The following is a 22,414-nucleotide window of genomic DNA, read 5'->3' as shown; positions in this document are numbered from 1 at the left end:
GAAGACAAGAGATATTAAAGAAAATAATTCAAGCAAATCCAGTCGAAAGAGAATTATTATCCACATGTGGTAGTTGTTGCTCATAAACATCTTCAATAGGAACTTATGCTAAACTTTAAATCCTGCAACTTTCCTTCAATAAAGGTCCTGATGCTGAGATTACCAACTGTGCAGGCAGAGCTGTCGAGTAACCATCATGCTTGTGCAAACAGAAACAAAAGACATTGTCACACAATAGCATTAATCAATACGTTTTTTGACAAAATAAGTTAATGCACAGTAAATTAGCTACATTTCCATCGTGCTGAGCTCCATATACTCTGCCAATAGTCTACTCGTGAGCAGTGTCTCTCTGCTCATTTACAAACAAGAGACCGCCACAACCCTTTGGGTTCCGTATTAGCGTGCTACTCACCCAAAAAGTGCTTCGACACCTCCTTAGGGGTAACAAGCGTCATATAAATGCAAACCTTTTTCCCTATTCTATCCCTCCGGAATCCTTCTCAATCCAAATACCTGACCAATATCCACCACTCAAATTACTTTCATATTTCACCATACTAATTCACCACTAATCCTTTATGGGTTCCGGAGTAGCGTGCTACTCACCAAAATAAGCGCTTCCACACTACCCATCAGGGGTAACAAGCGCTATATAAATGCAGACCTTGTTCCCTCTTCTATCCCTCCGCTATCCTTCTGAATCCAAATAACTGACTAACATATCCACCCCTCAAATTACTTTCATATTTCACTATACTAATTCAACACTAATCCTTCTTGGGTTCTGGAGTAGCGTGCTACTCGCCGAAAAAAGCGATTTGACGCCTCGTCAGGGTTAGTAAGCGCTTTATAAATGCAATTACAATACAATACAATGTAGGATTCCAGCACCGTAGAGCCATCTTTTCGCAAGATATTTACATAAACCACTCATTGAATTGATTCATGATTTTAAGGGCCAGCTCCCTGGATTCTCACCAGAGGTCCAGGAGGCACCTGTTCAGAGAGACAACCCCCCAGGCCTGCAGTCCCTGGTTGTTTCTGCTGCCTACAATAGGGGCTTTGGTGGAATTGCTACTTGCAACTGTCCTGACCAAGGAATCATGGAAGGAGCACATAACTTGCCCCAGACTTGGCTGGATTCAAAGGCAGGCGTTCCAGTCTGTACACTGACCAGGCCACTCTATAGGGTTGTGATCGTGTAAAGAAACTCCTTGGAAGATCACTGGAACATTTGGGGTCTAGGCCCAAATTTCAAGCATTAAGGTACTAAAGTGAATCATGTGTTCAGAAGGAAACTGTTGACAGTCTAGACCAAGCAACCACAGCCTGGGATGGTCACCCCTGCTAACACCTAGTAGAAACGGTGGGAATGCTCTAGTACATTGGTACCCCTGCAGGAGCCCCACAGCATCCTTTACCTCCCCAAGAAAGGCTGATGTAAGAAATGCATGGACAACTCATTACAAAATTCAATCAGGATCTAAAAACAGCCTTACTTTCCAGTGTTGTTCTTGAAATCTGTGAAGGCTCCTGACGGTTATAGCAAAAACATATGCTTCAGAAGGGTGGGGGATTCTAGACCACAGGCAGAAGCAGTAAGAAAGAAAATCACACGCTTTACATACCAAGAGGATTAATATCCTGGTAAGAAAATTGTGCCACAGTGAATGTTTGCCAATTGTTTGTGCACTGAAGAAATGACTTCTGTTGCTCAACCCACGGTCCCAACTCATCAACCCTCCATGAAATGCAATAACAAGTGGGGTAGGCTAGATTGGCTGGTTTCCTGTGAGCTTGACAGGGCTGTCTCAGGGAGAAGGGCAGAGATAGTGCTAATGCCGACAGCCTCTCTTGGCAGGATGCAGGCTTCTGGGATCCATCTGTGGGTATGCATTTGTTTTCTACAGCACCTGCCTGTCACTTCTTAGCCTCTACTCAGGAAGTTGGTGTGTGCCGGCAAGACTTGGGATTCTCTTTAACCAAAATGTCATGACGTTTCATATGACATAAGAAAAGGATCTATCTACAAGCCAGCTCCTGCTGTGCGGGGGGATGTGGGTGGGTGGAGGTAGCAAGGGGCACAGAGGAGCATCCTTCATGGGCAACTCCATTCAGCACAAGGCCTAAGAATATCTCTGAGATATAAGAGTCTCTCAACACATCCTGGTGGGGGCGGGGAGGGCATCATTTTGTGTTACACTACTGTGGGAACTGCTGTAAAACGTTCACAAAAAGGATTGACAGGAAAGAAACATAAATGTACTGCATAATCAGCAGATTTTAACAAAAAATGTATTTCTAGCTCAAACGGTTATAACGTTACTAAATTGCTGCACAGTGGAAGGCCCTTCGCAAAGATTGACTGGTCACCTCTCGGTTTCTCATTGCTATATTTGCATGTTAAACAGGTATTAATGATGTGCAACCATTACCCAGAAAGTGTTAACAAGTGTAAAAATTCAGTAATACTATCATTAGAATTGCTGATTTTCACTGCATAATTTGCCTTTTCTTGACGCATAATTTACTAAACCCTGCCACATAATTCCAGTGGCCCTGTTTACAGGTAATCTTTAATACCCTTAGTCCATTTCGTTATCGTCACAGTCATTATTAAGTAGGTGCCCGTCACCTCACAACAGGAAACAAAGAAGAAGGATCAAAAAGAAAGCTAGCCCCACCCACCCTAACTGGGTGCTATAAAGGAGGCTGGCACTCCTGGCTCATTCTGCATATATCCAAGCCCTGTCAAAGGACTGAAAGAAGAGTGGGTGTGATGTAATGACTGTGACAAAGAAGAGATTGACTAAGTATAATGACAAATACTGGTAAGTAAATGGGGCATTACCCCTATATCCCTTGTCCTAGTCATTACTAATGCGGTATACCAAAACTGAAGTCAAACAAATATCAAAAGAAAATAACTATTACAATGGGTCAAATATGCAACACCCTATTTTAATTGTGCATAACCGGAAAAAAAACAATTGCAAATTCTAAACTAATTTACAGAATGTAAGACCCCCTGTTCCCAGATTCAGCTGACAGCCTGACAGCCTGAAACAGAATTTAGATGATAATGTCTGACAAACGTATGCTCTGATGACCAGGTGGCTGCTATATACATTTCCCTGATAGATGATTCCTGAAACTCTGCCAAGAATGCAGCTATGCCCTTCAAGGATGTTCCCTGAATTGAAAGTTAACATAAATTGTCTTGTCCTGCAGTCAAAATGGTTGATTTAATCCACTTGCCTTGAGTCATCGATGTTGACTTTTTCCGCCTACCAGACAGACAAAAGTTACAACCAAACGATCAGTCATCCCTGTTGATATTGAAAAGTAGCCCTTTTAACATCGAGAGTACTCAACAAAGTTTCTTCATCATTGGAGGAAACGCAGAAAGGATTAATTCTTGAGATCTGTGACAGATAGAATTAACCTTTAGAATAAAGGTAGGGTGAGGTCTAAAAACTGCTCCATGGCTTATGAACCTGATAAAAGGAGGATTACATCTTGAATCTACAGGCCAAAGTAATAGTGACCAAGAAGAAGACCTTGAAAGACACAAAGTTTAAATCCACCATCTCTTAAGGGTCGAAGGGGTAAAGCTATATAGCCTTCAACACAGTTGAAAGATCCCAAGCAGGAGATAAGAGAAGATGAAGGCGGACTAGAGACCGCAAAACTCTTAAATAAACTGGAAAACAAAGATTCCATTTTTCCTCGTAGTTCTGAAAATTCTCTCATGCCTTTAATGGCGAACCACTGAGACCTTAATGTAGAAAGGGATAGATTAAGATGAAAACCATTCGGAAGAAAATGCGAGACTGCCAAAAATTCACAAGAAGGGGCAGATAAGTTATGAGAAGAACACCACGTCAAAAGATTTTCCTGTTTTCAGAGTAAGATTTTAGGGTGGAAGGTCTTCTCAAATTCTGAATAACCCACACCAAAGAAGGAGAAAGGCCCCTTTTTAAAAGATTGGACTTCTCTACTTCCAGACTGACATAGTGAGTTTGAAAGAGAGGGACAGAATAGAGGGATGTAGAAGAGATGGAAATTGCAGAAGTTCCCGAGGTGGAAAAAGTTCTAGGGTTTTGAGCAGAGGAAACAGTAACTGCTTGGCCAATAGAGGACCACCAGGATGAGATCCCCCTTCTCCCTCAGAAATTTCAAGAACACCTTCTGTATCGGCGGGAAAGGAGGAAAGGCATTGAGCAGTTGTTTTGGTCATCTCACTGCCACAGCGTCCACTCCCCAGGCTTTCTCCTCTGGAAACCTGGGGCAGAATCTTGGAAGATGCGCATAGTCCTTTGTTGCAAAGAGGGCCAGAAACGGGACCCCAAGCCTTGCGCAAATTTTCCTGCAAGTCATTGTGGAAAAAGTTCGATCATGTGATGAGGGAAACCTCCTGCTCGGATTCACAGTCACAGTGTTGGTCTCCTTGATGTGCACTGCTGACAGGTTCAACAAGTCCTGTTCTTCCCAGAAGCACTATTAAACTGCTACATCATGGAGACTCTTCGACTGAGTACGTCCCTGATGGTTTATGTCGGGGACCATCACAGTGTTGCCCATCTTCACTAACACATACTTTTGAAACAGGAGAGCTTGAAAGAATTTCAGTGCCTGAAATACTGCCATCAACTCTCTTCAAATCAAAGATCTCCAACTCCTCAGAAATGACCACTTGAACGGGCAAGACTTGTTTATGACTGTTGCTCGCCATCCCAACTCACTGGCATCAGTTGTGAGAATCAGCAGAGGGTCTTGATGCATGCCCACCCCTTTCATCAGATTCTGGATGTCCAACCACCAGTCTAGGGATTATTTTACCTCTGATGACATTGGCATTCATTTATCCAAATGATGTAAGGTTGAAGACCAGTGGTTATTGAGATTCCATAAGAGAGAACGTAAGTGTAATCTTACCCACTGAACTGTGTGCACTGTTGCGGACATGAGTCCCTGGAGCTGGAGCCTCCGGGTGGATACTAGTTAGTGAATTGTAGAATTGAGGTGTAAGATTCTCTTTTCCGGGAGAAACACTCTTCCCAGATCCGTCCTGAATTGAGCACCAATGAACACTAGATCCTTGGATGAAGATAGTTGGCATTTCTTTATGTTAAGAAGTCCTAGATGAGATGTGATCATCTACTTTTGATCCCACCTGACCCTGGTCTGCTCTATTGTTGGGGCATGAAATAACCAGTTGTCTAGGTATGGAAAGACCGGAATCCCCTGCAGATGAAGATAAGCAACCAGTGGAGCCATTATTTTTGTAAAGAACCTCGTCACCAATTTCATCGTGAAAGCAAGGACTTTGAACTGCAAATTCTGGTTGTTCACCCAGCCGCGGCTACTCCGTTGAGGCGGAGGAGAGTCGCCCCACTGCTCTCTCAGCAGTAAAGCATGGAAAATAAAATTATAATAAAATGGCTTCTTATCATCTTATTTTCCTTGCTGAACTGAGTCTAGGGCGGGGCTGGCCATCCTAATGGACAGCAGCAGGGAGGAGAAGTGATGGGCACTGCTGCAAGTGCGCATGTCGGTTTGGCCTGCCGTCTTAGGACTGCCAAACCAACATGCGCACTTAGATCTCTGCACCTGAGCTGTGTGGCACAGCCAGTGGAGAACAGACACAGGCTCTCAGGGCCGGACTGAGCATCAAACCAGACTGCTCAGATCAATCCCGGCACTTCTCTCATGCTGGGCATTACCAGCAACAGAGCAGCATAGGAGTCTGGGAGACTGTGCATGGAGTCACGGTAGTCGAGGGCAGCAGAGGAATTGAAGAGCACCGAGGCAGCTGTCGCCAGGTAAGTGTTATTTTATTTATTTCTTCTTTTTCTCCCCCGTGCTGGCCACTCCCACTTTTATTTCACAGCAGTCGCCACTGTGTTCACCGCAGAAACTTCTAATGGTGATTCCAATTGGAATACGGAGATACGCATCCATAAGATCCAATGTTATAAGAAAATGGACGAACGGAATCAATGGGATAATCCTCTGCAAGGTTTCTATATCGAATATGATATTGCAAACAAGAGTGTTGAGGTTCTTCAAATAGATCACAGGATGAAACTCTCCTAAAGATTTTAGAACCTGAAAGTCAATGGAGTGCACGCCCAGTCCCTTCTCCTTCTCTGGTACTGGAATAATAGCTCCCTTGTCCTGAAGAGCAGCCATTCTCTTGAAAGCTTCTCTCTTGATCTGGTCTCAGGGGAGCAGAGTGTGAATGGTCACAGTTGCCACTAGACGAGACAGAAATTCTGTTGAGAAGCCTCTGCTGACTACCTGGAGAACCCAACATTTTGTTTTGATGAACTGCTTGTATTAGACCTCCAACCGTTCACCTAGAACTTTCTATCCTGGCAAAGTCAGGAGTGCTGGCTCTTGGTGCTAGTGTCCTGCTTTTGCTTCATATAAGATCTGAAAGAAGTGGACTTCCCCTGAAACATAGAGGATTGATCTGGTGACTGTTGTCTTCTTGATGGATGCCGACAGGATATGAGGAAGCTTGCCCTCAAGTTCAGCACCTGAACTCTTGAATGGCATTTTTAGGGCTGTTGCCCTTTGAGAAGTTTCAGTATTGCAGTCCATAAGGTATAGGCTTCTTGTGGCAACAACACAAGCCCCCCAGGCAAAGCGGCTGACCTAGCAACATCAAATTAGATGTCTGGTAGAAATTCTATCTGGTTTTCCATGCCTTCTAACAAAGGCAGACAATCCAATTCCTCCAGTATGGCCAAAAATAAAGCCTTCATTTCCTAAATCAAAGATTGAGGCTCCATGAATTTGTGCCCTGAAAACCACATGGGATCTTGTGCAGTCATTTTTAAGATCAAAATCTACTTTCTCATTTTCTGGATCTTTCAATATGATCTCTTCTGCCATTGAAGACCGACCCGCCAAACTGGCCACCAGAGTCCAAGTGAACATTGTCGGGCAATACTCCATCCATATCCCTCCAACGGATAAAGTTTAACCATGAATCTAGGAAGGATGAGCTTATCTGGATCCTTCCACTCGTCTGACTATCCAACACAAATTGATGAATTTGCAAAACCATATTAGGAGGTTTCTGGAACTGTCTCAGAAGAGAGTCATCTGAAGTTCCTGGTCTTACAACTGGAGGGGAGCTCATGTTACTCTTGATGTGGGCCATCTGGTAAGCCATCTTTCAAAACATATTTGCCTTTCTGATCAATAGTGGCTAGCCTCTCTTCACCACTATCAGGGTCCCCAGAGTCCGAGGGAACCACAAGCGTTTTCTTACTAAAGACCTACCCCCTCCCTAAGAACAGAATGTCTGTAACACAACCCTACAAATTCTCTGCTTTTCCTCCTCTTTCCTTTATATGGAGCACCTACTTGTAAGAGGGAGCTTGATTAGGGGACTAAGGAGAGGAAGATGATGGAGAAGGAGAAACACGCCTCAAATTACTGGGATGTTTGCTCATCGTTAAAATAAAGGAATGCAGATTTAAAGTTAGCCCAGAACAATGACCAGGCAGCAAAAATATTCGCAGACAAAGGGAAATTGCTTACCTGGCATGTGTTTTATGCCTCCTGTGTCATGCTCACTAAAGCAAGTCCGAAATTAAAGGATGCTCAGTTGGAAGAGGCTATACCGTGCATGCGTAAACCAAAGACAGAACGCATAAGCGCAAACAATGAACATTTCTCTGCTCCGTTGTCACCACAAAAAGCATGGAAAAGGGAGAAATCATGCCGGCAAACACAGTGGCGTAATGAAAGTTTAAGGGGCCCCCCTGCAATGTACACAGAGGCAAACATCCCCATCGAGAACAAGGGAAGAATGAAAACCGCCAAAGTACTGGAGCAACACCACAACCCATCTCTTGTACACTGTTGTCCCACAAATGAGGCCCGTCCACTCCCAGGCACACCAAGGGAGGTAACAATGCCCCAGCTAAGATCTACAGCCCAGCAGAGACCTCCTGCCTTCCTCCTTCTGGTGACAGGAAAATAAAACAGGAGGAGCCACGAATGCCAGCCCTCTTTATGGCACCCAGGAAGTGAGTAGGGCTAGGTTTCTTTTGGATCATCCTGCTTTGTTAGCCTGTCGTGATGTGGCAGGCACCCCATTAGTAGTGACTGGGACGAGGGGCATAGAGGTAATGGGTAGGTATCTACAGGTTAGGTAGGCATGTTGTTTTGTTTACATTTTCACAGGCGGTGTTGCTTCATGCAGCCTCAATTAAGGGAGGGAGCGACCAGAACACTAACCCCATTATGGAGTTCCATCTGGAACCGGACGTGATGAAATATTACACCGGATAGGCCCAAACAGGTTGGACACGTACTGGCGGGAATGGGGTGTCAGGCCACATACCCTGTGGATCTGTCCCAAAACCTGATTTTACTAGGTTTTCAAAGCAATTGAAAGTAGAACAAGGTCAGTTGTAGATAAGTGTCGGGGGTAGTTATTCTGAGAAAAGCAATCAGCCTCAATATATACCCACTACGTGGGGGAGGAAGACCACGATAATATCGCGATTGTTGCTAGCAGCTAAACAAACTATTTCCCAATACTGGGTTACTCAACAAGCATGAAAAAAGGATATGCATTTTCACAGGGCATGGGAGGGCCTTGTGATAATAAAACTACCCCGGATGGCACGAGGGAAGGAGAAAGATTTACAGAAATGCGGGTTGACCGACACAGTCCCCGCAGGGGACCCTCATAAGAGTGCGGCCCCTTTAGTGCCACAAGATGGCACACTGGGCAGCCTAGTCTTTTGGCCAGAGACCCCTGCTGCGGTCCCGCGCGTCACTTCCGGCCGTGGGGGGGTTCAGGGAGAGGTATATAGTCCTCCCCCGCCCCCCTGTCGGCCTCTTTGTCCCTTCGCCCCGACGCCGACTCCCTCCCATCTGCTTACCCGGCGATCAGGTTGAGGGGAGGAAGGATGTTCTAATCTTTTTATTTGTGTTGCAGGCGGAGTTACATGGCGATCCAGAGGCGGAAAGGTACTCAGGGGTACCCTCTTCAGGAGCACAAAGGGTGCTTAGGCCGAATATCCCCAGGAAGTCTGTGCGGTGGACCCTGGGGCGCGACGGCGCCCCATCTGTCCTACGGGCGGTTGGAAACCTGTACAACCGGGGTTCGCTTGAACGCTCCGCCCCTCGTTGGGGGGGGCGTGAGTTATATGGTGGACCAATGTTTCACCGGAAGTGGGAGGGGCTATCCCCTCACCACAACCGCTAAGCACCGATTGGCTAAGACCACGATGCAAGTTGGCCCATCAGGTGGTAGGCCGCGAGGGGCGGCTTGCCTTTGGATCGCCTGTAAGATAACCCACCATGTTGGCATATTTGGTATGCTAATAAACCTGCAGCAATTTTCTCCACCAAAACGTTGTCTTGTCTGCTTATTTATGCTACCTGTATGTTGCTGCGAGAGGGCTGGTGCGTGTGGCCGATATTGGCACTATGGTGAGTGCAAGTCAAGTCAGCCCGACTGGAAGGGGAGGGTAACTGAGGGTGTAGCGTCTGGAAGGGAGGGCAAGCCAGAGACTGATCCCCGATTCAATGTTTTAATGAGATAATAAGGACGGTAGAAGGACTATAAGGGTGGGACTTGAGAGGAACATGATAGAGTATCACATAGGAGGAGGAGATGTGGTCTAGTGTCTAGAGTGTCAACTTTGGATGTGGAATCACTTTCGAATCCTAACCTTGGCTCAACCTCCTGTGATTCTGGGCAAATCATAGAATCTTCCGGTGCCAAAGAAAGCGTAATGTAATTCTGTTTTAAAGTGCTCCAGTACCCTTAGGGCCTTTTCATGCTATAAAAACAAATCAGACAACAGCAGTATTGTTCGCTCAGGATCAGGACAGTCTAACGCATGATTAACATTTCTAGAAAGATATGGGACAGAGTTGCACTTTTCTCAATATGGTGAAATCGTAGCTAGATTTTTTTGTTGGTCTCTCAAATTGAAATGTATTTCAGAGCAGTGCTTAAAATGGGTAAATACTGTCATGTACTGTGTACCTGTACTTCTTTAAAGTGTAAAGCAAGAATACAGGCACTTCTCAGTAGAGGTGCACAGGCCTCAAAAAAATCATCAAACCTTTACGAGACCTACAGGTCTAGTGACTTAAATAATCTACTTGACCTAATTATAATATTCTTGATCCATAAACTGGTTTAAAATATGTGATCCTGGAGAAATATTTTAATTCACTGAGCTGCCATTCTCTTCTTTATCACATATGAGAGCACCTTCAAATATGCGAGTTCAGCATGTCTGCTGTACAAAAAAACATTTTGGTTTGATTTATTAGACAAAACGTTTGCTTCATATAGAATACAAATCTAGCCACATACAAGATACAGATGACCGCTGACTTGCCTCTTAGTTCATTAATTGCCTTTTCATCAGGGCGGGGAAGGACTATCTCTCGAATCATGTTTAAAAACTATAGATTTAATAAATTCATACCTGCAGCTTGAAGTGGTAGCACTTCTGTTTTCATCACGCTTCTGAATTACAAAAAATATGTATTTCAGAATTCCTGATATGTTTTGAAATACTCGTGCTATTCATTTACAAACTGTTTCAATGTTGTGTTAGAAAAAAAAGTACTGACATCTTACAGCATTTTGTTTTACAATGATTGCCAGACAGCTCACTCAACAAAAACCTCAAAAGTAAACAGCATTTTCCAGGATACGATAGGCAACAATTAGTAAAAAGACAAACTGTCATTTAACCTCTGTCCATGAACAGACAGCAAATGTCTCAAGAGAAAAACAAGATTTAATAGTGTCTTTATTGCTGATTCCCTTTGTGAATGAACAGCACACCTGTTTCTTTCCAGCTTAAATTCACTCATGGGCGAGTAGGTGCTAAAAATAGCTTGACCTGATAAAATCTGACTCGCTATAGTGAGTGAGCGAGTAGATTTTTCGAGGCCTGGTGCAGAATCTATAATGGGAGAATAGCGGCCCTTCTCAGCAACAAACAGGTACTTTGGGATCCTGTGCACTTCACTATTCCCATTTCAAGAACTGTTTTGGAATAACAAAGTTCACTTTGCAAAGGGGGATTCACTGCCTTTAAAGATATTTGAAATGTTATGAAATGACTGATACCTAAATTCTTCAAAGGGTAGTCTTTAAGTTCATATTTTGTGCACTCTGGTATCAGAAACCGAATGGCTTATCCATGAGCGTCAATTCACCAAACTGCCTGGGGTAACAGAAGTGACATCACACGCCATTTGACCTTTCCCTTCACTCATACACACATGCTTACACATACACACACACTGTCACATAAACAGACTTTCACCTGCAAGCAGGCACACAACATTCAGGGTTTACTAAACGGAGTATATTCCTCATTCCACGCTCCACCAAAATAATTTTCCTCTTTTTAAAATGAAAAGCTAGTTTTAGTCGGCGGTTGGGGAAAAAAGCTTTGAGTGGGCTCAGAGGAGCCTGCAGCACAGCTGTAAGCATGTGAGTGAGAGATGCCCCTGTTGAATGAGGGGCAGGACAAGAGCCGAACTGGCCAATCAGCACTTCGCATTTTATCGGCCGGCTGCAGGTTAGGGGATGCTTTCGAACCACGAAAGTTCGGGAGCCCATTGTAGCAGGGTGCCCAGGAGAGTCATATTTGCCGGGACAGTCCCGGGTTTCACCAGCTGTCTCAGCAGATTTCGGTAAATTTGGCTCACGTCCTGGTTTTTAGAGAAGTTTGACTGAAAACAGTGAAAGGCACTTTTCTAGGTGTTCCAAAGCAGGGCTAGTTAGCAGCTGTTATAAGTAAGCAATTTAATTTACAGGTATGATGCTGGTTTTAAAAAAGACATTTTATTTATTTTCTTAGTGCTCTTTTGTGTTTCTATGTTGATGAGGGCTGTCATTCTTTGCCGCTCCTTTGAAGGGTAGATTGTAGTCCTTCTTCTATGTTTGCTAAATGTCCCGGTTTTTGGTTCTCAAAATGTTGTCACCCTACATTGTAGTCCCCCATGTGGGGCTGGTTTGAACTTTATGCTGTGTCTGACTTTGGTTTCGACCAGTCCGGCCATGGGCTGGGCTAACAAGATAGTCCCCAGACACAGGGGCCAGGTCCCCAGGTTAAGCAGAAAGGAGCTATCTGGTCCAGCCTTGCTGCCTGCTGAAAACATTGCGATTCACCCATCTGCAGTCATTGAAATGGGCAAGTACTGTCCAGTACAGAGTACCTGCCCTTTTCAACACTGTTGTAATACATTTATTGGAAGAGGACCAGTTCTTCTCAGGAGCAAGCAAGTAGTCTAAACAGTGAGAACCTGCACTTCTTTATTTCCATTTAAAGCACTGTTCATCTGCACATCATATGCACACACAATAAGCCTTTTGACCCTATGACCACCCACGGCGCTGAGTGTCATCCGGCCTTAACGTGGATTGTAGTCACGTCACACACACCCGAGGTCTGGGAATGGCCTAAGGGGATAAATAAGTGGGGTGCTCAGCCTCAACAACAAGGCACAAGCACAATTACCCTGGCAACAAAGAGGTGTTTGTGAGATCGCGTGGCGTGCACAACCGCCACCGATGGATATGCTGGACTTGATCCCTGGACGACCAGCACCTGTCGTCTGAAGGGTGCTGCTACTGTGCCGGAATCTCCACCCGCTTCCCAACTGCAGCGGCACTGTTTCCATCCGTCAAGATAGTGGTTAGGCACCCAAATTCAGAATTTATTGATAACGTGTAGTAAGACATATATATATTATGCATAGATTTCCATGTCAAACAGTATTCATAACCATTATCACTGAGCCACAACAAATGCATATGACAATGGTTTCTTCTTTCAGTAAATCTTGATTTGTCTTTTTTCTTTTAAAACCACATCAACGAACAGTAGCCAACACGTTTCGTCCTTCTTCAGGGCTTAATTTGTACGCTAACGTTGTTAATCCATCTGAGTCGGGCGTATTTAAAAGTATAAAAGAGAGTAGTAACTTGTCAAATGTCAAAATTTGGAGTGCATTTGCCCCTTCAGTGTAACAGCATTGCGTCTGCTTCCATGGAAGAATGTTTCCATCCGCCTCCTGGGCCCCAGCTCCTGGTGTGCGCCTGAGGTGCAGTGTGTTGGGGTGGACTCTGGGAAAATCTATCTCCTCTGAGCCATTACCATAGCGGACTAGACACCCCAGCAGCATGCTCCTGCCCCGCTGTTGCCTCAAGTACAGAACGTGCATGCCTCACCGATGGCACAGACCCTTTTTGCCGCTCTGGTAGACCTGGCAATTGCAGCACCAAGGTGGCACAGTGGATCGCCAGGCTGAACAACTATTTTCCGTGCAAAGCTGGACTGTTAAGGGTAGCTCCAGCTGCACCTCAGAAGTGAGGAGATTTAACAACTATTTCAGACTATGCCGGGGGGAGGGGCGGACCATGACCATGATGCTGCAGTGGCTGCCCTCAATGCCTATTTTGGCCCCACACTAAACTTTGATTTTGAGAGGTTCAATCTGCGCCAGGCAAAACAATGCGAGGACGAGAACATTGAGACATTCCACATCCGTCTGCGTACACTTGCCAGCACGAGCATAGACAAAGACCAGGCCAAGAAGGTCTGAGCCCATATCATACATGATTGTCGCTCCTCCACGTTGAGATGTCTGATGGCATGACGTTTGGTGCGATCCTTGTACTGGCTCGCTTGCATGAACTCTCGAACAGCAGGGCAGAGGATATGGTACTAGCCCTCTCCAAGTGTTCAGCTCAGCAGGATCGGACGAGATGGGCCCTGGCCGGGTCAAAGAGGATAGGGTAGATGGTGTCTACAGATGTTCAGGGTACCCACAAATACCATCACAACCCACGCGCACCCAGACAAAATGTGGAAATTGCAGCGTTGAATCTCACTATGAAGACACCTGCCTTGCCAAAGGCAAGACATGCTCCCGGTGTGGGAAGGTGAATCACTTTGCCGTGTCTGCAGGAGCTCAGATAAGGCGCGAGCCAACTTTCTGGGGCAGGCATCCTGGACACCAACAAAGACGTCTCCATGATTATCATGGTACAACTCGTGAACACCAAAATGAAGCTGTTCACTATGATGATGGGAGGGGGGACAGTCCCTGCCCTGATCGACATGGGGGCACCCATGAATATCATGGATATACGGGAGTTCGAGGAGTTGCAACGTTGATCCCCCCCCCACTGGAGACTACTAAAGCGAAGATATTCGCTTATGGCAGTAGGTGTCTACAGCCTTTATCTGGAGTCATTTACGTGGTGGTGACGAATAGCAGCCACAGTGTGTGGGCCCAATTCATTGTCAATGGAGGAGGGGACGGGCACCCTCCTCGAATGTCACACTGCAGAGGACCTCAGGCTAATGTTCTGTGCCTGGCACGTCCACAACACCCAAGCGGAGGCAGTCCTGAACGACTTTCCAGAGCTGTTCCAGGGCCTCGGCTGCCTGAAGGGTACAAAGGTCAGACTGCCACATTACCGACTGTATGACTGTTGGCTCAGCGCCACCGGTGAGTTCCCTTCCTTCTACGGCCCTTGGAGGACCAAGAACAATGAAAGCTTGAGCAGCTGGAGTCATAATTGAGGAAGTGACTGGACCAACCCCGTGAGTATCCCCATTGATGGTGGTGGTACCCAAACCCAGACAGCCAGTAGCCATCCACCTCTGTGGGGATGCGTCTCCCGAAAATGGAATCCGCTGAGAGAGTCATCTCATGCTAACAATGGATGACATCATCTCGGAACTAAACGCTGGGCACTCATTCTCCAACCTAGACCTCAAAAAGGGGTACGACATCTCGACCTGGACCCTGTCTGCATCTAAATCACAACTTTCTCTATGCATCCACGATTAGGGTGATGCAAATGCCTGACCTTTGGCATCTCCTTAGCTGCCGAGGTCTTCCAGAACACAATTCGGGAAGAGCTAACCGGACTGGCAGTGGTTTGTAATATCAGTGTTGATATTCTTCAATACTCCAACATGCTGGAAGAGTACCACAGATGACCGAGCGACACGAGCTAGCCCTGCAGACCGTGGCCTCATGCTAAATCAACAAAAATTATAATTCTTTGAGCAGTCTGTAGAGTTTTTCAGATACATTTTCTAAATGGACGGCCTATAGGTGGACTAAAAGGAAGCAGTGGCCACCCGAAAGGCAATGGTGCTCCAAAACTCATCAAATGTTCTGAGCTTTCTGGACATGGACACCTACTGTGGGTGGTGCAGACCAAATCTAGCCCCCATCTCAATACCCCCGAGGGCCCTCATAAAGGCCAACACAACATGGGAGTGGGATGCCAGAGTGGATATAGCGTTCTGGAATGTGAAGGACGCTTTGCTAAAGGATGCAATTATGGAGTACTACTTTCCTTACAGTAACACAAAGCTGGTGGTGGATCCCTGCTTCGTTGGGCTAGGAGCAATGCTGCTACAAGAAAAGAGACATGAAAGTGGGTCCCAATTGCATACGCTAGTCAGGCCCTGACAGGTACCGAGTCCCAGAACACCCAAATAAAAAAAAGGGAGGCGCTGGTAATCCAGAGGCGTTGTTGCCAATTCCATCTCTACCTTTGTAGGAGACTGTTTTGGGTCGTCACCAAACAGAAGCAGCTGGTCCCGCTATTCGTGGGAACCTCATGTAACCCACCACCGAAAATTGAGTGATGGGCTATCCAGCTGCAGATGTACGACTCTGAAGTCACACACTGCCCAGGGGCCCAAAATCCAGCCGACTTCTTATTGCGACACCGACAAGTCGGTGAGGTTGAGGCATGGGCGGAGGACGAGTGACCGAGTACTTTGTCTGCATGATTGTGCAAGGCGCCTACACCATGGCGAGGAAGAGATTGAGATAGCCATCTGCTCAAATGCATGCCTGAAGAAGGCGATGGAAGCGCTACAGCTCAAAGCATGGCAAGACTTTCTGGATGGAGCCATGGGATGGAACCACCCAGAAAAACTGATCATGACGCCGCTGTGCAGCTCTTACGATACGAGCGTAGTCACGCCACGGATGGACTCCTGCTGCTGGGGTACTACATCATTATCCCGAGAGCCCAGTGGAACATGGTGGTTGCGTTGGCACATTAAGGCCACCAAGGAATGGCCAAGAGCAAAGGTGGCTCAGGAGAAAAGTTTGGTTTCCTGGAACAGATGTCATGGTTGATGACGCTGTGTGTCGATGCCACCCTTGCCAGCTCACTGGAGATGGGAGAAAGCAGGCACCCATTATCACCGAAGAATTACACCGCCGCCTGTGGGCTCACCTGAGCATGGACTTTAGTGTAGAGGAAACCCTGTGATGGAGAAAACGTTCATCCTATTCGTACATCCAGAAGAAGGAAAGACAGACAGTGGTCCAACATTCCAAGGCCAGGACTTTGGCAGATAATTTAACAGCCTGAGTGCACGGCATAGGAAAACCATGCTGTGACGGCCGCAAGCGAATGGAGAGGCTGAGAGGTGTCTGTGTTCCCTCAAAAAAGCACTGAGGATAGTGGGTCAAACATAGAGATGACCTCAAAGAATGCCTCCATCAACTTCTGAGGGCCTACTGGCAAATGCTGCGCAGCACCCATCAGGGGATCTACCCCGTGGATCTCCTGCTAAGGTGGGCTGCGGCAGATGGCATCCCCACCAGTCTTCGAGGGCAACCGCCCACAATGGTCCCCAAGGTGCCTCTGCCCCAACACTTCAAGTTGAAAATGTGGCTTTTATCAAAGATCGCACCCCAGGCAACAAGTTCCGAACACCATTTGAGAGGAACCCCTGGCAAGTTCCAAGATTAAAGAGATAATGGTCACCTCTGCCCGAAGGCACAGGTGACCATGAAAGTCCTGAACTGGGAGGCCCGACGGCATCCCAAAGGACCCTGGAAAGTGGTCTCCTCCGACCCAGAGCAGCAGCACAAAGGCGTTCCTGAAGGACGCATCCCTGAGAGAGAGAGAGCAGCCCAGCAGGGCAATCTGACCAGAGGAAGTGCAATACCCCAAACCCAAGGCGCTGGCCAGGGGATGATATGACCGTGTAACCAGCGGCCCAACCCAGCGCCCAGTCTAGTCCTCAAAGACTCAGTGCGGAGGCTGGGAGGTGCAGGTATCGTGTGATTCTGGGCAAATCACTGAATCTGGCGTGCCTACGAAAAAAATTATATATCCTTGTATAATGTAACTGGTGCTCATGCAAAGCTCTCCAATTCCTTAGGGTCGAGTTTGCGCTATATCAAAACAGCAACAAAAAATGTCAATACATGATAGGCAAACTAATAAAGAACAACAATTGACAGTGATGCCCTATAACTACTAGCACCTAACCTGCTATCCCCAAAGAACATTAAATAGAGGGAGTTCCCCCAAGAGAATATGTGTGCACCCGGTCATAAACACCCACTGTCAAGGTGTGGTCCTCAACTGACCTGTACCATGTTCAACATAAAAAGCAATCGGTGCACCACTTCAGGGCTCCGCGAATGCCCTGAAGAAGTCCATTTGTAGTGGACGAAACGCATTGGCTGATCCACTCTACTGTTGTATGTTACACTAGAATCGTTTGTGAGTCGAAATAAAAGGAGAATTTGAAGAACACGACATTGGATACAGATCTTGTATTTTATGGAATCGATATACAGTGGTGCACTGATTGCTTTTTATGTTGAACATGATATGCAAAGTAAACTAACGTAAGGAGGGAGGAAGGGTTGGATGGACCTCTTTGTGGCGTGCATCCACGTCGCACGCGCGCACGGCGCTGGGTCCAGCCTCAGAAGGTAAATAAACGGGATGTGCACTGTTCCACGGCCACTCCCAGATAGTAAATGACCTGTCCATTAATTGCATGTATGGTGCTCCGTCTCGGCAACAAGGCCCAGCACAGATTTAGGCGACTCGCCATCACAACCCCCTCCCTACAGCTCCCAGTCCCGTTATTACTGCATGCCCAGTCCGTGTTACCATAGGTCACGAATGCACCCTCGGCACCAGCGCCACTTCCTCATTCTGCACTTTGAGCACTGTATCGTCTTGCAGGCAGAAAAGACTGCTCTCCTATAGACCCTATGAGCACTGCACCGCTCTAGCAAGTGAGAAACAGGAACTACCCCTGCTCGTCACGTGCCACGTCCATTCAGAGAGCCCGTAGTGCCCCGGCCCGTGCCTGCCCTCGAAGCAAGGTTGTGCTTCCTGGGAGAACATTCAGCTTCTGTCCTTGGGAGGAAGGACAGACCGGGGAGGGGGAGCCAGACAGATGGGCGGGAAGAGACAGGCCACGGTAAGGACTGAAGGGGAGGCAGGTAAAAAGAGTGAGAACAGCAACAGGGAGACCACGAATGAAAGGAGGCGAAGGGGGTAGGGGTGGGGGCTCGTGGGAGGGAACAGCCAGCTAGGATGCCAGTCGCACAGCTGTGAGGAATGATGGGCAAAATTGAGGAGGGGGGAGATTTAGGGGGAGCGTGTGAAGGGGGGGGGGGGGTACGGAAAGGGAGCTTATGGGCGAGATAGATGGGACCTAAGCAGAAAAGGCAGCAGGCAGGACAGAAATAGAAAGACGCTGCCAGAGGGGAGTGAGGGAAGGGGCGGGCGACAGACAGGTACAGGAGAGTAATGACGGGCCCGGAAGGGGAATAGACAGCACTGGGGATGGGGGAGAGCACCGCCTGCACAGGAGTAGAAAAGGCGGGGTGTGGAGACTGATGGGGAAACAGGCACGGGGCAAACATGGAACGAGAATGAGGCCAGGCGCCAGGGAGGGCAGCGCGGGGCTGGGGATAGGTAGAGATAGGTGGAATGATGGCGGGGCGGAAAGGCGGTATACCATTAGTCTTGTAGCAAGAGAGGGCAGCGGACATGAAGCGAGGAAGGGAAGAGGGACAAGTGCGAGGACAGTCTGGAGGTGGAGGAGGAAGATCTGGTGGGGGCAGGAGTGAGGACCGACAGGTGACAGACGGGAGTGAAGACGACGGACAGTGATCCCAGGAGAGACAAAAAACAATGGAGGGTGCCTAGAAAGGGGCACGAGGAGGGAGGGCAAGGTGAAAAGGGGGCAACACACAGAGTGGGGACAGTCAGAATGGAGGATAGAGAAGGGCGGTGCGCCCTGGAGCTCAACGGCCGTGCGTGATGCTGGAACCAGAGAGTGTGACTCCAAGCCAGAGGACGGCAGGACCCCCGCCCCGACTTTACAACTACAAGTACCAGCATGCAAGAAGAAGTCAGCACCGGGTAGCCGCACTCGTCTGATGCGGGACAGCTTCAGGCCGCCGAGTTCTACCTCACCAGTGCCAATAAAAGCTGCTGTCAGTGGGCAGAAAGAACTTAACATTCCCTTCCGACGCTCCGCTGCCGCTCACTCACCTCCGGCCCTGTGCCAACACTCCCTTCTGAGAGACGCCAAAGTGGCACTCACCTCTGACACTGCCAGCACTCACCTTTGGCACTACACCAACCCTAACTGTTGACACACCTCTGGATCTCACCTCTGGCAAATTACCCGCACTCACTCCGTGTCATTTTAGGGACTTATGGGGCTCTGGGAAAGATATATTTTGCGTCGTTTTTTTCGGAACAACTTTCAATTTTACAACTAATTCGAACCTGCCTGATGCCAGACAATATTGAAATATACTTAAACGTTCACAAAAAACACCTACAGTATTTCTTGCCCAGGAGCCCACACATTCTTAACACGACACAGGCTAGTGAGAGAGACAGTCTGAGACAGACGTAGGCAAAGAAAGGTTCTGACGAAGTGTGATAGGATGAGAAAACGATTACCTTGGGGGGAGGGGGGGCTGGAAGGTGTGGCCAGGGCAATTGGCCACTTTGCCAATACCTTAAAATGTGTGCACACACTTTCGATTCTCTGCCAACAATATCTCTTTCACTGTGCAAGCAGTCACCCCTGGCAATCCTCTGCCACTAACCTCTGACCCGGCACCAAATATCAACAAAATGTATAGCAGGACTGACTACGCACTAGCACCCGCCTCCAACACTCATCTCATCGCCTCTCACACTCCACAAACTCTGACCAATCACACCATACAAGCAGTGGCGCCTGACACTGCCCTACCAGTCACACCTGTCCCACCCCCAGACTCACAAACAGCATTCATATTTGATCTTGGCTAGAACTCACCAAGAGTGACCGATCCAGCACTCACTTCTATGGCTCACAAGCCAGAACCACACAGGCACTCAAGAACACTTTGCTACCACTAATCTCGGATGCTGCACAAGCACACATGTTACTCCAGATCAGCATGCACGACAGACACGCACCTCGGACACCACTCACCACCGACACTCAATCATTACTGACTGCACTGGCACTCAGAAGAGGCACTCTGCCCGCACTCACTCATGACACTAACTCCGTTCTGTCGAGAATCACCAGAGACGCTCCAATTAAACAACCCATCGAGAATCCACCGTAACTCACCCATGAGAGCCCCCCCCCCCCCCAGAACTCAGCTCAAACGCTCACTCCACTGCTCTGTTCTCAGACATCTCACCAGCGCTCACTACTAGTACCCCATCCTCGGTGGCGTAGCCAGTGTGCCAAGAGCCCTAGTGCAAGGAAGGAACCACCTCCCGGCCTCTGTATGAACTTTAAAAATGCAGCAATAACCCGGGTTCAGTGGGCTTTCAGACCTCTGGGCCCCGGTGCCACTGCACCTGCTGCACCAATGGAAATTACGAGCCTGTCCACAAGCTTTCATATCCAACCATACTCTACCCTTCTACACTCCACCAGTACTCGTCTCCTACTCGTCATCCATCGTCCGTTCATACTCCGCTAGCTCACACTTCCGGCTCCACTATCATTCACCGATCACCCCTTCCCCTCTATTCCAGCACTGATCCAGCATGCAGCTGCAATATTCACCGGGAGCTTTCCCGGTAATGATGGCGCACTCACCTTAATGTTTAGCGGATGTCAGCTCCTAGACTCCAGACTCGAGCCGCTGTGGTCGCGCCCTCGCTTGGGCTGGTTCAAAGTCGGTCGTACTGTTCAGACGCCGCTTCTTTGTTTGGAGTCGCCAGTTTGAGGCCCCCTACTCCAACCCTCCGCACTCTGAACCCTAAGTCTGGGTCCCAAGAGGTATGAGTAACATCAGCCTTCGCCCCTTCCCCTGACACCCACTTCGAGAGACCCTCTTCCAGCCCCTCTACATCCTACTCAGAGCCCTTCAGAGTATGGTCTTCTCCTATGAATCAGACCGCCTAGCCTGAGGTCTAGTGCCCCCCCTTCGAGCCCCAGTCCCCCAAGTCCTCGCCCTCAAGTCCCAGGACGCCTAGGCAGAACCACCTAGTTCCAGAACCGCGCCCTCACCCCCTAAGTAGTATCCGCTAGTCCTTACTCCCGGTTACCTCCACGTCACTTAGTCTCTGTGTAATTTGTAGCAACTCTACTCACTGCGAGCTGCCGACCCAAACACAGGCGTAACCTCTAACCCTGGCTCTAACCCAGCCCTAGCCCTAGCCCTTACCCGATACCCCAGCCCCCGGGTCCAACTCCTGTCAGGCGAACGCCGCCCTCTGAAGACAAATGGCCGCCCCGAGTCTGACAGACACTATACCCATAGGCGACCTTCACTTCGAACGAATCTGCCCTTCACAGACCCCCCTTACTAGGCTTTGCTCCGGAGGGTTAGCGCCTCTCTGTCCACTCAGACGCCTCCTGAGACCGATGTCACGCGTGTCCAGTGCGTTGTCACGCTTATGTCTGGGAAGCGCCTAGAGTCCGTGCGTGAACGCGTCCAGCGGTGCCACCCTGAGCGGCAGGGGCCCTTTCCGGTTCCCGGGCCCCCTCCTTGCCGCCTCGATCACCAGCCCACCTCCGGCCCGACTCCATCTATGCCGGCTCAGCATCCTCTGATGGTCCGGAGGGGAGGAGCGCAAACACCGCAGCATCCTCTTAAAGGGGCTGCGTCACTAGCGGGCGAGAGCGCAGCTGGTTAATGCACCTGCCGCGGAGGACAGTGATGGAACTGCAGGTTTCGACAACTGTAAATCAGCCTGGGGGGTTGATCCACCTCCGTCTGAGCCACCTGCAGCAAGGACAGCGTCTCACCTGCAGGTGCCAAAAACGGTAACATAAGCCAGGAGGCTTATGAACACCCAGCTGATTGCAGTGGCTGCGCTGCAGGTTATAACCGCTGTTAGATAGATCAGAGGGTTAATGCACCTCCAACCGGCTACCGCTGCTGCCTGCAGAATCCATCCACTGGAAGATGGGGGTAGGTGGTGGTAGGTGATCATCTGTTCCGGTTGAGCACAATGCCTCACCTGCAGGTTCCGACCCTCTGAGATAGCACCAATTACTGAGAAAGAGGTGGGGCGTTTATTGCTTCTGCTGCGGAGGAGGAACGTGCCTGCCAGGCGGGATGTGAC

The 22,414-nt window shown here is 48.3% G+C and overlaps 1 protein-coding gene across 1 annotated transcript in view; it reads right to left on the bottom strand.

Annotated features, from left to right (window-relative positions):
• ABCG4 (ATP binding cassette subfamily G member 4) overlaps positions 1 to 21,897 on the bottom strand; it is a 197,376-nt gene extending 175,479 nt beyond the window's left edge. The window contains exon 1 of the mRNA XM_085645910.1: positions 20,940 to 21,897. The gene's annotated coding sequence lies outside the window, so the exon portion shown is untranslated. The remainder of the gene's footprint in view (positions 1 to 20,939) is intronic.
• Positions 21,898 to 22,414: the final 517 nt, after the last annotated feature.

The sequence above is a fragment of the Triturus cristatus genome, chromosome 3_1 (genome assembly GCF_964204655.1).
Source record: "Triturus cristatus chromosome 3_1, aTriCri1.1, whole genome shotgun sequence".
In the NCBI taxonomy this organism is placed as follows: Eukaryota; Metazoa; Chordata; class Amphibia; order Caudata; family Salamandridae; genus Triturus; species Triturus cristatus.
This window is presented reverse-complemented; position numbering and strand designations above follow the sequence as displayed.